General features: G+C 44.0%; 1 pseudogene; it reads right to left on the minus strand.

The window, feature by feature from the left end:
- Positions 1-10,187: 10,187 nt before the first annotated feature.
- LOC140577739 (uncharacterized) lies at positions 10,188-13,334 on the minus strand (annotated as a pseudogene).
- Positions 13,335-13,977: the final 643 nt, after the last annotated feature.

The raw sequence follows: 13,977 nt of genomic DNA on the forward strand, positions 1-13,977 counted from the left end.
ATTTAAAAAATGCATAGATATAAAACACTTAAATAAAATAAACATCCCATTCGCCCAGTAAACATCCCAGTAAATGGGCGCATCTCTGCCCAAATAATTCTCAATGAAAACCTGTACTAGTTTATAACAATAAGACTGCATACATAAACTTGAACAAAGCTGATGTAAGCTCCTTAAAATTGCCATTTATATGAGCCAATTTCAGATCATTTCATAATCGTAATGGAATAGTGGTATGTAGTAGTGAAATTCAAAACAGACAATTCTTTATTCACCCAAAAAGTGTTACTTAGAATATTAACCCTGCAATGAGAATGACATGTTTGTTCATTTTATTATTAATATTTTATTTAAACATATTGGAATTCTTGTTTTTGAATGTATCATCACATTAAATATTGTTAAATGTCTAACAATTTATAAATAATTCTGACTTCATTAAATCCTCCACTGCTGATCCATTTCAGTGTTGCTCATGTTTAGAACACTTGACAGTGTTGCAGCATGCTTTCGTAGCTTCGTTGATGTTAATGCCTTAGGACAGGAAGCATTGCAAGCAAGAGAAAATCTCCTTAAACAGTCAGACCCTCTGATGTGGGTCATGTCTAATGGTCGAGCAAACGTATAGTTATTCTCTTCTAGCACACCACAAGACTCCCTGTTCTTCACTAGCAACTCCAACGCTTGCAACATTTTAGGTGTAAGTAATACAGGAATAGGTCGGCCCCTTTTCCCTCTGATGACAATCCTGGAGTAGTGTTTGCACAAGGTTCTCAAGCTCTGAAAGAACCCAGTCTAAGTCATCATGATGGTCAGAGGTGTCCCTGGAAAGAAATGCCGACAAGGGCATTCTTGAAACTTCTCCTTCCCTGCACCTGTTGAATAATATTATTTCAGCCAAGCATGCTTTAGCAAGAGCAGACCAGTTTTTGACCGAAACCTCAGATGACAACTGGCACACACACTCATCCAGCGTTTTGTCCAAATAAGCATGCAGTTTTTGCACATCTCGCGTAAACGGTAATAGCGAAGGTGCATTCCACTTTATTTCTGCAGCATTCCGTCCAGCGGTGGCAGACACCAGCTCATTCCACTTCTCTTTGTGGACTTCTTGAATGTCTGTGGCTTTCTCCAATACTTCATTACCTGTAATTAATGCTTGAGCTTTACTCAGTAGTAGTTTACTCAGCTTCACTAAGCTGTTTCCGAGTTTACGGGCAAGAGAGGGGATTTTGTATTTTTCCCTTTCCCTTTGGTATCCACATGTGATCTTTGATAACTTCCAAATATTTTGAGGGATTAATAAAATCTTCCATTGTTTTTAGTGATGTACATTTTTTGGCTGTAACCAAGAGTCTTCCAAGTTCTCGCAAAGTCTGTCTAGCCCAGGTTTGTGCTGCATCACTCGATCCTTTTTTGTTAAGTAAATGCTCCCCAATTTTAATTATGTGACTGACGTTTTTCAGGGCTTTTGTGACTTCATCAGCTTGCATGCCACTAAGTGTCTTCCATAATCGTTTACTGACTTCAGAAGGTGCAGGCTCTGCAAAAGCACAAAGTGCTTGCACTCTATTTTTTCCCTGAGCCGACTTAGTGCCTTTAGGACAAAATTTACAGTTTCACATGTCGCCATAAAATCTTTCGAAGAAATAATCCCTGGCAATACGCACAGTGCAAGTAGTCATCTCCTCTACTTTCATTGTGTGGCTGTTTGCAAGCAACAAGTTCTCCTTTGCCCGTCCTAATAACAGCTGCATTATGGGCAAAGTTCCCTATATTCCTGAGAAAATCTAAATGCATTCTCCTCTGTTTTGACCCCTTTGGAAAACTACAGGCCTTTGCTACCTCTCTCTCATTCTCATGTTTTTGTTCAAGGCGTCTTGCAATTTTGCTGTATGGTTGCATGCAATACAAGCAGTAGTGTCTTTTACTGTATGCTCTGCCTCCACTGCACTTCTTTACAGCAGACACCAGGACAGCATGTTTCCCTCCTTCCCTAACCTTACTTGTGGAAACAGCTATATTGCCATCATCTTCCATCTCCTCAGAACTGCAGCTGACTTCTTTATCCAATATGGAAGCTGACAAACGTGAGCTACTGCTTTCACTGTCCTCACTTGAGTTGGGAACATAGTCCTCACCACTCTCGACAAGGAATCAAAGAGCTCCTCTGAACCCTCAGGAATGAACTCTTTCATCTGGAAAAAGCAATATTTTAGATACGAAAGGCCAAATGTACAATACAAAAACCACCGTTTCAACATTCAGATCATCACCTCAACATCTATACCAAAAACAAGCTACTGCCATCATCACTGAAATGCCTTACTTTTATACTTCGTGTTCTTCTGAGTCTGGGTACACATTCATCAGCACCAGCATCACTATCTGAGTACTGAGACTGAACAAAATGAACAATATTATTCAAAAACTAGACATCTAATTAGCATCCACATCAACTGAATTTACTTCAACAGAAAATTCTGTATATTTTCTTAACACACTGATTGAAAAAAAAAATGCAATGTGTCAAGGCTACGTTTGCACAAATTATGCTTAAGCATAATTGTGTGGGCAGTTCTGCTCCATCATACCCATAGGGTTGGGGTTTGAATCTGGCCTCCGATACTGTGTGTGTGTTAATGTTCTCCCCATGACTGTTGGTTTGTGCCCACGGACACAGGCACATTAGCTAAATTTGGGTGTCCAACTTGCCACATTATTTGTGCTCAAGAGACAGACTGGGGTCCGGTCTTGGGCTGTTCCCTGTATTGTGCCCATTGAAGCTGGGATGGGCCCTAGCCTCCCAAGCACTCGATAAGCAGTGAAATAATGAAAGAATTATTCCAAAGCACAGTGAGACATCCATTTAAGGAACTTTGAAATGATGAAATATGCGAGCTTCAACTACCTTACTGTCATGATGAGCATAGATAAAAACACTTACCTGTTGTCCAGCTGAATCAGAAGTTATCAAGCAGTTATCTTCATCTGTAACCATTTAGCTGGTCTCGCCAGAATCCATGTCGGTCTTGTCTGCTGTCATGTCATTTGTCAAATGCTGTGAAGTGGTCAACAGCGTGAGCAGGCAGGTAAATAACTTCAAAATCAAACACCACCTTTGGTTTGGTGTGATACACAGTTTGCAGTGTAACTGAAGGACCCATTTTCCTATAACAATGGCAACTTGCATCGTCTTCGAAACATACATCAGTCAAAACTTACTTTGTGGGGACGCCGTGAAGGCATTAAAAAGATTATCCAGTTTTCTTAAGAAAACAGTGTTGTCACTAAATCCTGTTCAGCCATCTAAGTAATAGTGAGAAGAACTCAAGCATAAGCATAAATCATACAAAAGGTGATCGATGCAGCCACACCAGTACACACCTTCCTTTAAAAAATAAGAAATTTATGAAAAAGTGTTACAAGGCAGAATAAGAGAAGTGGACATAACATATTTGCAAAATTTCATTTTTCAGCTGCAAAATATAAGTTTGTTTTAGTGCCTCACGCAGTCCCCATAAGGCTAGTTTTGTCTAAAAGTGTGTTTGTGTTTGAACTCTGAGCTGAAACGTGCTTAGTGGGGACATTTTACACACATTTCCTGCTGGTCTTCATGGGGACATTTTCGTTGTCAATGACTATTCTGACTGTGTGTAAAAACACAGTCAGACCAAAACCTACATTGTGAGGACAGAGCAAGGGCAGAAAATGTAGCAACTATTTTGGAGAGAAATAAGTATGTGGTAACTAAATCCTCTGCAGACAAGTTAGAAAAATGTCACAAACCACTGTCCATTCACACAAATCGAGCAAAAATACTGAATTATTCTTAGTAGTGCAAGACTTCCATTTAAGCTACTTTGAAATAATGAAGAACGCAAGCTTCAACTACCTTACTGTCATGATGAGCATAGATAAAAACACTTAGGCTACCTGTTGTCCAGCTGAATCAGAAGTTCTCAAACAGTTATCTTCGTCTGTAATCATCTGTCTGGTCCCGCCAGAATCCTTGTCGGTCTTGTCTGCTGTCGTGTCATTTGTCAAATGCTGTGAAGAGGTCAACAGCTTAAGTGAATATGCATACTTGAAGTTATATTCTGCAAATCCATAGAAACATCCTATGCAATCATTTATGTTTCTATATAAAATCAGTAATCACAACTTGTGATTCTGTGAATCTCAATGTCTTCACACTTCCCAATAGCCGTATAATTCCTGTTGTTTGACTGAACATAGGACACAAGTTCTTTCTAAATGAACATTTACCATATTAATTGAATAACAATATTATGAAAACTGTCCTTACACTGCTTTTGGCAAGAATCAACAAGCTGAAAAAATGTTAGCTTCACAAGTGACCCATCATTTAGCAATAGTAGTTTCAAACCTTTGTAATACTGACCGAACAGACCTTTTCTCTCCATGTCCAATCATCTGTGCCATAATCGTAGGTTATTTCTTCTCCTTCTGTTATATCTCTTAATGCAAAAAGACATAAATGTGGCTTTCCACCCACTTTAATTACTTTCATTCGACAATTGGGGTTTTGATGGTCATCGTTCACCAGCCGGCCAAACGATCCATCTTCTATACTAGCATCAATGCTGTAAAGCAAAAATAAGTACAAGTGTACAGTTATTTCCATTAAGAACGGTTAAATTATTTGATAGACCTTGAGGTTAACCCCAGCTTTACAATGGCTTTTAAAGGTTCAGTTGTTTTTAGCTGCAGCACATTGCTAATTGATACCAACTAGTAAATATGTCAGCTTACCACCGTGTCCAACCATTCCATTTAAAGTCAAACATAAAGACTGAGCAGGACTTGTGATAGACTTCCCTTCTTCTGTTTGACTCAGCATAATCAATCAATTCACCTCTATATTCAACAATAAAGTCCCCATGAAAGAATGGAGCAAGTGTGAATACTCCACGACCTTTTATAAAAAAAAAACATCAATATGGACTAGACAAATCATACATAATGTGACAGGTTTTTCTTGTGATGCCAAATGTATACAACTCAAAGCCAATAATTAACCAATGTGCTACTATAATATTGCATGGTTAGTTTTTAAATAATGTTACCAATATACTCTGCATTAAGCACTGACTTGTGCTTCATTTGACACCCTGCTCTATTCAAGAGCATACAAGCCAAGGCTCCTGAAGGTTGGCCACTACTCAGGCTATCAAGAGATCCCCTCATTTACCTAAATAAACATGTTGGTGGTTTTTTGCCTTTTACTCTATGCTGGAGGAAGGAGAATGCTAAGAATAGTAATGGATCCCAGGAACTTTGGTGCTTGGCGGGTTAATGATATTATATACTCTTATCAATCTATGGAGCTACAGTCCATCCATCCATCATCTGCCGCTTGTTCGGGGTTCGGGTCGCGGGGGTAGCAGCTTCAGTAGAGGCACCCAGACCTCCCTCTCCCCAGCTAACCCCACCAGCTCCTCGGGGGGGACACCGAGGCGTTCCCAGGACAGCCGAGAGATATAATCCCTCCAGCGAGTCCTGGGCCTACCCCGGGGCCTCCTCCCTGTAGGACATGCACGGAAAACCTCTCCGGGTAGCCGCCCAGGAGGCATCCGCACCAGATGTCCAAACCACCTCAACTGGCTCCTTTCGACGTGAAGAAGCAGCGTTTCTACTCTGAGGCCCTTTCGGATATCCGAACTTCTCACCCTATCCCTAAGGGAGAGCCCAGACACCCTGCGGAGAAACCTCATTTCGGCCGCTTGTATTCGCGATCTCGTTCTTTCGGTCATTACCCATAGCTCATGACCATAGGTGAGGGTAGGGACAAAGATGGACCAATAGATCGAGAGCTTGGCTTTTTGGCTCAGTTCTTTCTTAGCCACGACGGACCAGTTAAGCGCCTGCAGAACTGCATACGCCGCTCCGATCCGTCTATCCAGCTCCCGATCTCGCCTACCCTCACTCGAGAACAAGACCCCGAGATACTTAAACTCCTCCACTTGAGGCAGTACGTCTTCCCCAACCCGAAGAGGGCAAACCACCCGTTTCCGGCTGAGAACCATGGTCTCGGACTTGGAGGTGCTAATCCTCATCCCTGCCGCTTCGCACTCGGCTGCGAACCGCCCCAGTGCCTGCTGGAGATCCCCAGCAGATGAAGCCAGCAGGACGACATCGTCTGCAAAAAGCAGCGAGGCAATCCTGAGGTCACCAAACTGGACACCCTCGACGCCTTGGCTGCGCCTAGAAATCCTGTCCATAAATATGATAAACAGGACCGATGACAAAGGGAAGCCCTGGCGGAGCCCAACACGCACCTGGAACACGTCCGACTTATTGCCGGCAATGCGGACCAAGCTTCTGCTCCGTTCGTACAGGGACCGGATCGCCCACAACAGTGGACCCCGGACCCCATACTCTCGAAGCACCCCCCACAGAGCACCTCGGGGAACCCGGTCGTAAGCCTTTTCCAAATCCACAAAACACATGTAGACTGGATGGGCAAACTCCCAGGCCCCCTCCAGTACCCTTGCAAGGGTATAAAACTGGTCCAGCGTTCCACGACCAGGACGAAAACCGCATTGTTCCTCCTGAATCCGAGATTCAACTATCGATCTCACCCTCCTCTCCAGTACCCCGGAATAGACTTTCCCAGGGAGGCTGAGAAGTGTGATCCCCCTGTAGTTGGAACACACCCTCCGGTCCCCTTTCTTAAATAAGGGGACCACCACCCCGGTCTGCCAATCCAGCGGCACTGTCCCTGACCTCCATGCACTGTTGAGAAGGCGTGTCAGCCACGACAGCCCCACAACATCTAGAGCCTTCAGGTACTCCGGGCGGATCTCGTCCACCCCCGGGGCCCGGCCACCACGGAGTTGTTTAACCACCCCGGCCACCTCAGCCTCAGTGATGGGCAAGCCCCCCCTAGCACCCTCGGGCTCTGTGCCCTCAGATGTCTCAAAGGCAGTATGCGTAGATGTATCTGAGGCAGGGTTGAGGAGGTCCTCAAAGTATTCCTTCCACCTCCGGATGATGTCCCCAGGTGAGGTCAACAGCCCCCCCCCACTATAAATAGTAGGAACCAGGAGCTGCTTCCCCCTCCTGATACTCCATATGGTTTGCCAGAACCTTTTTGAGGCCGACCGAAAGTCACTTTCCATGGCCTCACCGAACTCCTCCCACGTCCGGGTTTTTGCTTCTGCGACCGCCCGAGCCGCGTTCCGCCTGGCCCGCCGGTACCCGTCAGCTGCCTCCGGAGACCCCCGGGCTAATAATTCCCGGTAAGCCTCCTTCTTCAGCTTCACGGCCCCCCTCACCTCTGGTGTCCACCATCGGGTACGGGGGTTACCGCCACGATTGGCACCGACCACCCTGCAGCCACAGCTCTGAGCGGCCGCTTCCACAATGGAGGTCCGGAACAGGGTCCATTCAGACTCAATGTCCCCAACCTCCCCCGGCATGCAGTTGGACTTCTGCCGGAGGCACGAGTTAAAGCTCCAGCGAACAGGAGCCTCTGCCAGACGTTCCCAGCATACCCTCACTATGCGCTTGGGTCTACCAGGTCTGACCGGCTTCCTCCCCTGCCACCTGAGCCAACTCATCACCAGGTGGTGATCAATTGACAGCTCTGCCCCTCTCTTTACCCGAGTGTCCAAGACGGAAGGCCGCAGATCAGACGATACGATTATAAAATCGATCATCGACCTCTAGCCCCGGACATGTTCGTATCATGTCCACTTATGGACACCCTTATGCTCTAATATGGTGTTTGTTATGGACAAACCATGCATTGCACAGAAATCTAATAACAGAACACCACTCGGGTTCAGATCAGGGAGGCCGTTCCTCCCAATCACCCCCTTCCAGGTCACACTGTCATTGCCCACGGGAGCGTTGAAGTCCCCCAGCAAAACGATGGAATCCCCCCGCGGCACGCCAAATAGCATACCGCTAAGGGAATCCAAGAAGGCCGGGTACTCCGAACTGACATTCGGAGCATAAGCGCAGACGACAGTCAGAGACCTATCCCCGACCTGAAGGCGCAGAGAGACAGCCCTCTCATTCACCGGGGTAAACTCCGTTGTTAATGCACCGAGCTGTGGGGCCACCAATAGCCCCACCCCAGCCCGGCGTCGCTCACCCGCCGCAACTCCAGAGTAAAAGAGTGTCCAGCCCCTCTCCAGGAGATTGGTTCCAGAACCCAAGCCATGCGTTGAGGTGAGCCCGACTATATCTAGTCGATACCTCTCAACCTCCCGCACAAGCTCAGGCTCCTTCCCCACCAGAGAGGTGACATTCCATGTCCCGAAAGCCAGTTTTGTCAGCCGGGGATCGGACCGCCAGGGCCTCCCTTGGCCGCCACCCGATCCACAAAGCACCGAACCCCTGACATTCCCCCTGCGGGTGGTGGGCATACCTGGGGACAGTCCTGCATGCCTCTTTCGGGCTATGCCCGGCTGGGCCCCACGGGCCAAGGCCCGGCCACCAGGCGCTCGCCAACGGGCCCCTCCCCCAGGCCTGGCTCCAGAGTGGGGCCCCGGTGACCCTAGTCCGGGCGAGGGAAACGGGACTTTGTTATTGAACTTGTTCATGGGGTTCTTTTGGATTGCTCTTTGTCTGGCCCCTCCCCCGGGACCTTTTTGCCTTGGGAGACCCTACCAGGGGCTATTGCCCCGGACAACATAGCCCCCAGGTTCACGGAGGCACGCAAACCCCTCCACCACGATAAGGTGGCAATCCAAGGAGGAGATTGGAAAAAAAAGCAATACGGCTGCATCGGCTAAAGAAAGAGAGTTGGCTTGGCAAAAAATAACGGACAGAGTAAATGCATGTGTATTAAATTGCAAATTTGACATCGCCTCCCCTTTTATTATAATGCAAAATAATTAAACACGTACCCCTCCACATCCTTTTGACTGTTAAATCACTATGAAAGCATTTACTTTTCCTGGCATTCATTTCTTTAGGTTAAAATAACAATGTGTATCGACTAGGAATATATGGTTTCTTATTTAATAAGGTGTAATCCTTCTGGAGCCAGAAGAACTTTGAGCCAGGTCAAAATGAAACACAAAAACATTCCGCAAAAAGGTAATATTTGATTACACGATCACTGAACTATTTATTAAACACGATTCAGTATATTCTTTCTGTCATGTAGCCCACCACCACCTCCCCTCACCCCATCTGAGGGCAACCAGTGGTAACCAGCATTGTACTGTCCTGTAATGATTACCTATAGTTAGTGGAAAAAAGTAATGAGTTTGATGATTTTAACAAGGCAAAAAATTAAGGATACAAAATCAAGTTACCTGCACATTGATACTATGAATAGATTTCCTATTAACATAGTCTCCCTAATTTATTGAAGGAGCTTTAATAGGAATGTAGGTGCCATCAATGCACCCAATTATGAATGAATGAATGAATGCCTTTTATTGTCACTATACATGTATTACATGTATTCCAAATTACATTTGGAAACCCTGAAATAGAAAGTCATATGGAAGTATCAAGTGTGTGTGTGTGCAGGATGAACACATGTATAGATATAAATAGTATGACTACATATTAAATATGAATCATAGATTTTACTACAATGACAAACCTACCACTCTGTGGAATTCCTCTTTAATAACACGCAGAGCTTTATGGACAGGGAACTGTACAAACGTGTGTAAGAAGCGTTAAGTACCAGACATACTGTGCGAACGGCTCTACACACAGTTGCCTTTCCCACATGTTCTGCGTCGCCCATATTGTACAAAAAATGCCCTGGCGCAAAAAACCGAAGTGCTATGTACAGAATGTTTTCTGTGCTAAGCACAGACCCGCAGTTTGGGTTTGTGACATTTGCAATATGCAGTTTCAAGAGATGTTAAGTAAATTAACGATTCTTTTGAAAACTGATAACGTTTTTTCAAATAATCATTAGGAAATGAAAAGATATCAATACGTGGTCTTATAACTCTCTCCCAGCGAAAAAAACCTTGTATAATTTGTGCCTCCATGTCCACAGGATCGTCATCAAAAGGGCACGCCATGCTCAGTAACCTTCTGCAACAAACTGACCCTGGAACATAACCTGCTCAGTAGCAGGTTATCTTCAGAGAGTAAGCTGCTATGGTTACATACATACCCAGAAAGTTAACCTCCGTTTTTGGAACCGAAAGATGAAGTCATCCACTAACTTACTCTTAAACTTACCCGGGTATGTCACATAATCTGCTTTCTGGAATACCCCCCTGGTCAACAAGGTGGATGAGAGCCCCTTTCAGTGGGTAGTTTACTCTGGTGTTTACTTCTGGCCACATCCTTTCTACTATATGATTCTGACATGGGTAAACAAAAATGAGAAAATGTTACATTTTTTATTTCAGCAACAGATTAACATTACTAATCTAATCTAATAATAACCACTCTAGATAAATCGACTTTCTATGACCACAAAGATTAAGAATCCAGTTACTATAAAGTACGCTGTATTTAAGCGTAATAAGAACAGATTAGGTTTAGCTTTGTATTTTTACATCTATTTTTGCATCAAGTTGAAAAGTATAATTTTTTGAGTCAGGAAGTAGCTAGCATTGTTCCAGTGAAGGTTAGTTTGCAACACTATGACACACAATATATTCAGCTAGCAGTTGAGTGATTATGGGAAAGACAAACCAACTCACATATGTTGACTGTGTTTGCATGTATGGCTGCCTTTCTGTGTTATTCCTGTAGGCTGCCAATTTCTCCTGCATGTAAAGAGTTAAGTAAAACTCTTTTCCATTTTCTACCCTGATTTGGTCCCACATTCCATACTGTAGGACAGCACTTCTGTAAAACAGCAATGCACAAGTGTTACAGCACTTCATTCATTTGTCACTACATAAGCATTGAAAAAGCAATTTCAGTTATTTGACTAATGTAATGGCTTGGTTATGTACAACAGTTTACACATCCATTTTTTAAGTATTAGTTTTATAACAATTTTCTCAGCTAAGGGGTGTTAACGCTACAATCAGCCAATGTGTTTTATTTTTACTTCATAAACGTGAGACGTTCATAGTCGATTAGTAAAACAACACCTGATGTTAGAGTTCTAGTATATTACAACAGAGCACGAAGCATGGAAAGTTACCTGTAAACCTCTTGATATATAGTCAGGTTGTTTTTCAATGGCATGGTGGAGTGGCTGACAATTTTACTGGAGAAACCATCTACAGAAAGGACATGGGTCACCCCAAACATGACCAGTTTCTCGTTTTGGTCCATGTGCAGTTTGTGACCCATGTATTCTGCACTGTATGGCACTGGATTTAAGTTCATTGGTCTCTGAGAAATTAAGAAGCAAAAACAATTATAATTTTCAGAGTATTGTCACAGTAATCTACAGCACAAGAAAAATCTATTAACCTTTAATAACATGTACATGATACCTATCTGCATGATATGGGTAGTTAATACACTCACCTAAAGGATTATTAGGAACACCTGTTCAATTTCTCATTAATGCAATTATCTAATCAACCAATCACATGGCAGTTGCTTCAATGCATTTAGAGGTGTGGTCCTGGTCAAGACAATCTCCTGAACTCCAAACTGAATGTCAGAATGGGAAAGAAAGGTGATTTAAGCAATTTTGAGCGTGGCATGGTTGTTGGTGCCAGACGGGCCGGTCTGAGTATTTCACAATCTGCTCAGTTACTGGGATTTTCACACACAACCATTTCTAGGGTTTACAAAGAATGGTGTGCAAAGGGAAAAACATCCAGTATGCGGCAGTCCTGTGGGCGAAAATGCCTTGTTGATGCTAGAGGTCAGAGGAGAATGGGCCGACTGATTCAAGCTGATAGAAGAGCAACTTTGACTGAAATAACCACGCGTTACAACCGAGGTATGCAGCAAAGCATTTGTGAAGCCACAACACGCACAACCTTGAGGCGGATGGGCTACAACAGCAGAAGACCCCACCGGGTACCACTCATCTCCACTACAAATAGGAAAAAGAGGCTACAATTTGCACGAGCTCACCAAAATTGGACAGTTGAAGACTGTAAAAGTGTTGCCTGGTCTGATGAGTCTTGATTTCTGTTGAGACATTCAAATGGTAGAGTCAGAATTTGGCGTAAACAGAATGAGAACATGGATCCATCATGCCTTGTTACCACTGTGCAGGCTGGTGGTGGTGGTGTAATGGTGTGGGGGATGTTTTCTTGGCACACTTTAGGCCCCTTAGTGCCAATTGGGCATTGTTTAAATGCCACGGCCTACCTGAGCATTGTTTCTGACCATGCCCATCCCTTTATGACCACCATGTACCCATCCTCTGATGGCTACTTCCAGCAGGATAGTGCACCATGTCACAAAGCTCGAATCATTTCAAATTGGTTTCTTGAACATGACAATGAGTTCACTGTACTACAATGGCCCCCACAGTCACCAGATCTCAACCCAATAGAGCATCTTTGGGATGTGGTGGAACGGGAGCTTCGTGCCCTGGATGTGCATCCCACAAATCTCCATCAACTGCAAGATGCTATCCTTTCAATATGGGCCAACATTTCTAAAGAATGCTTTCAGCACCTTGTTGAATCAATGCCACATAGAATTAAGGCAGTTCTGAAGGCGAAAGGGGGTCAAACACCGTATTAGTATGGTGTTCCTAATAATCCTTTAGGTGAGTGTATATCTGAGAACACGACCAACACGCCCCTCTGATGCTCGGATTCCTTTTGAGGCCAGGTAGCCAGTCATCATTGTTCTTCCATATGCTGGTCCAGTCTAAATTTGAAAACAAAAAACAAACATGAGAGAGCCAAATTAATGTCTATTCAACTGTATTGCCACTTGATACAAACCAAATATTACACATTAGACAGATTTATGTCCAAACTTTTTTTGTAAGTGTTTGTCAATCTCTAATCTGACTGTAAAGTATCCAGTCAGCTTCTAATATTAATATTTCTCCCAATATGTCTCCATCTGTTCAGTTTCTACCACTAAATCTGCTCAGTGACTTGGTTAACCTTTTAATGATGGTTGCATTTTTCCCTGAAAGCTTACTGAATTCGGTGAAACATATTCCATATCTGCAGTACACCACGTTTTTATTATAATACAAATCTGCCATTGCAGCTTACCTCATTAATTGCTCTAGCAACTTCGACTTCCAGTTGGGAATCATGCACCCGCTCTCTGACTATGCCATTTTAGGTGCAAAATCGCCGAATGTTTGTTTCGGAGAAGCCCTTAGTGAATCCACATTCAAACTGGAGATGACTGGATATTTCTTGATCAGAAAAACCATGATTTACCATACTTTGTATTACATCTCGGTAGGCTAATAAACTGGACTCCATTTCCAGTAGTGGTGCGCGGATCGATCCAAGTATCGATAATATCGATAATAATGTTCGTATTGATATTGATCGATACCAGTTTTATGAGATCGATACTTCAGTTTCAATTTCTCTCCCGAATGCACTGCGGCTGTCTGTGTTCGCGCTGCTGCTCTCAAATGCCGCTCCCGGCTGTCACGTGACTCAGCGGCGCCAGGCTAGCAAACAGGCGTGGGAGCACACACACACACACTATAATATTTATAATAAAGTACAGTGGTACCTCGGTTTTCGAACTTAATCCGTTCCGGACTCCGGATCGAATCCTAAAAAGTTCGTTGGTTCCCGGTCCCCCAAAATTATACCTAAATATGTTTTTTTTTTTTTAAAGCATTTAAACACAAAATGAATAGGATTAAACAAGAAGGGCATTTTTTTCTTAATGGCTTCCAAAACGATTAAGGTATAATTAATCGTTAAGTACCAGACATACTGTGCGAACATTACCCCTGTCCTGCCCCGATCGTCCGCTCCTTCCGTGTGCCACGTCCCCTCGTTATCCTCATGAGGGATCCCCATGTGATTAGCTGTTTCTGGTTGTTGTCATTAGTCCTCTGTTTCGCGTTTCAGTTTGTTTCCCCAGTCCGGCCATTGGGTGCGTTTG

Source organism: Paramormyrops kingsleyae, chromosome 12, assembly GCF_048594095.1.
Source record: "Paramormyrops kingsleyae isolate MSU_618 chromosome 12, PKINGS_0.4, whole genome shotgun sequence".
Classification (NCBI taxonomy): Eukaryota; Metazoa; Chordata; class Actinopteri; order Osteoglossiformes; family Mormyridae; genus Paramormyrops; species Paramormyrops kingsleyae.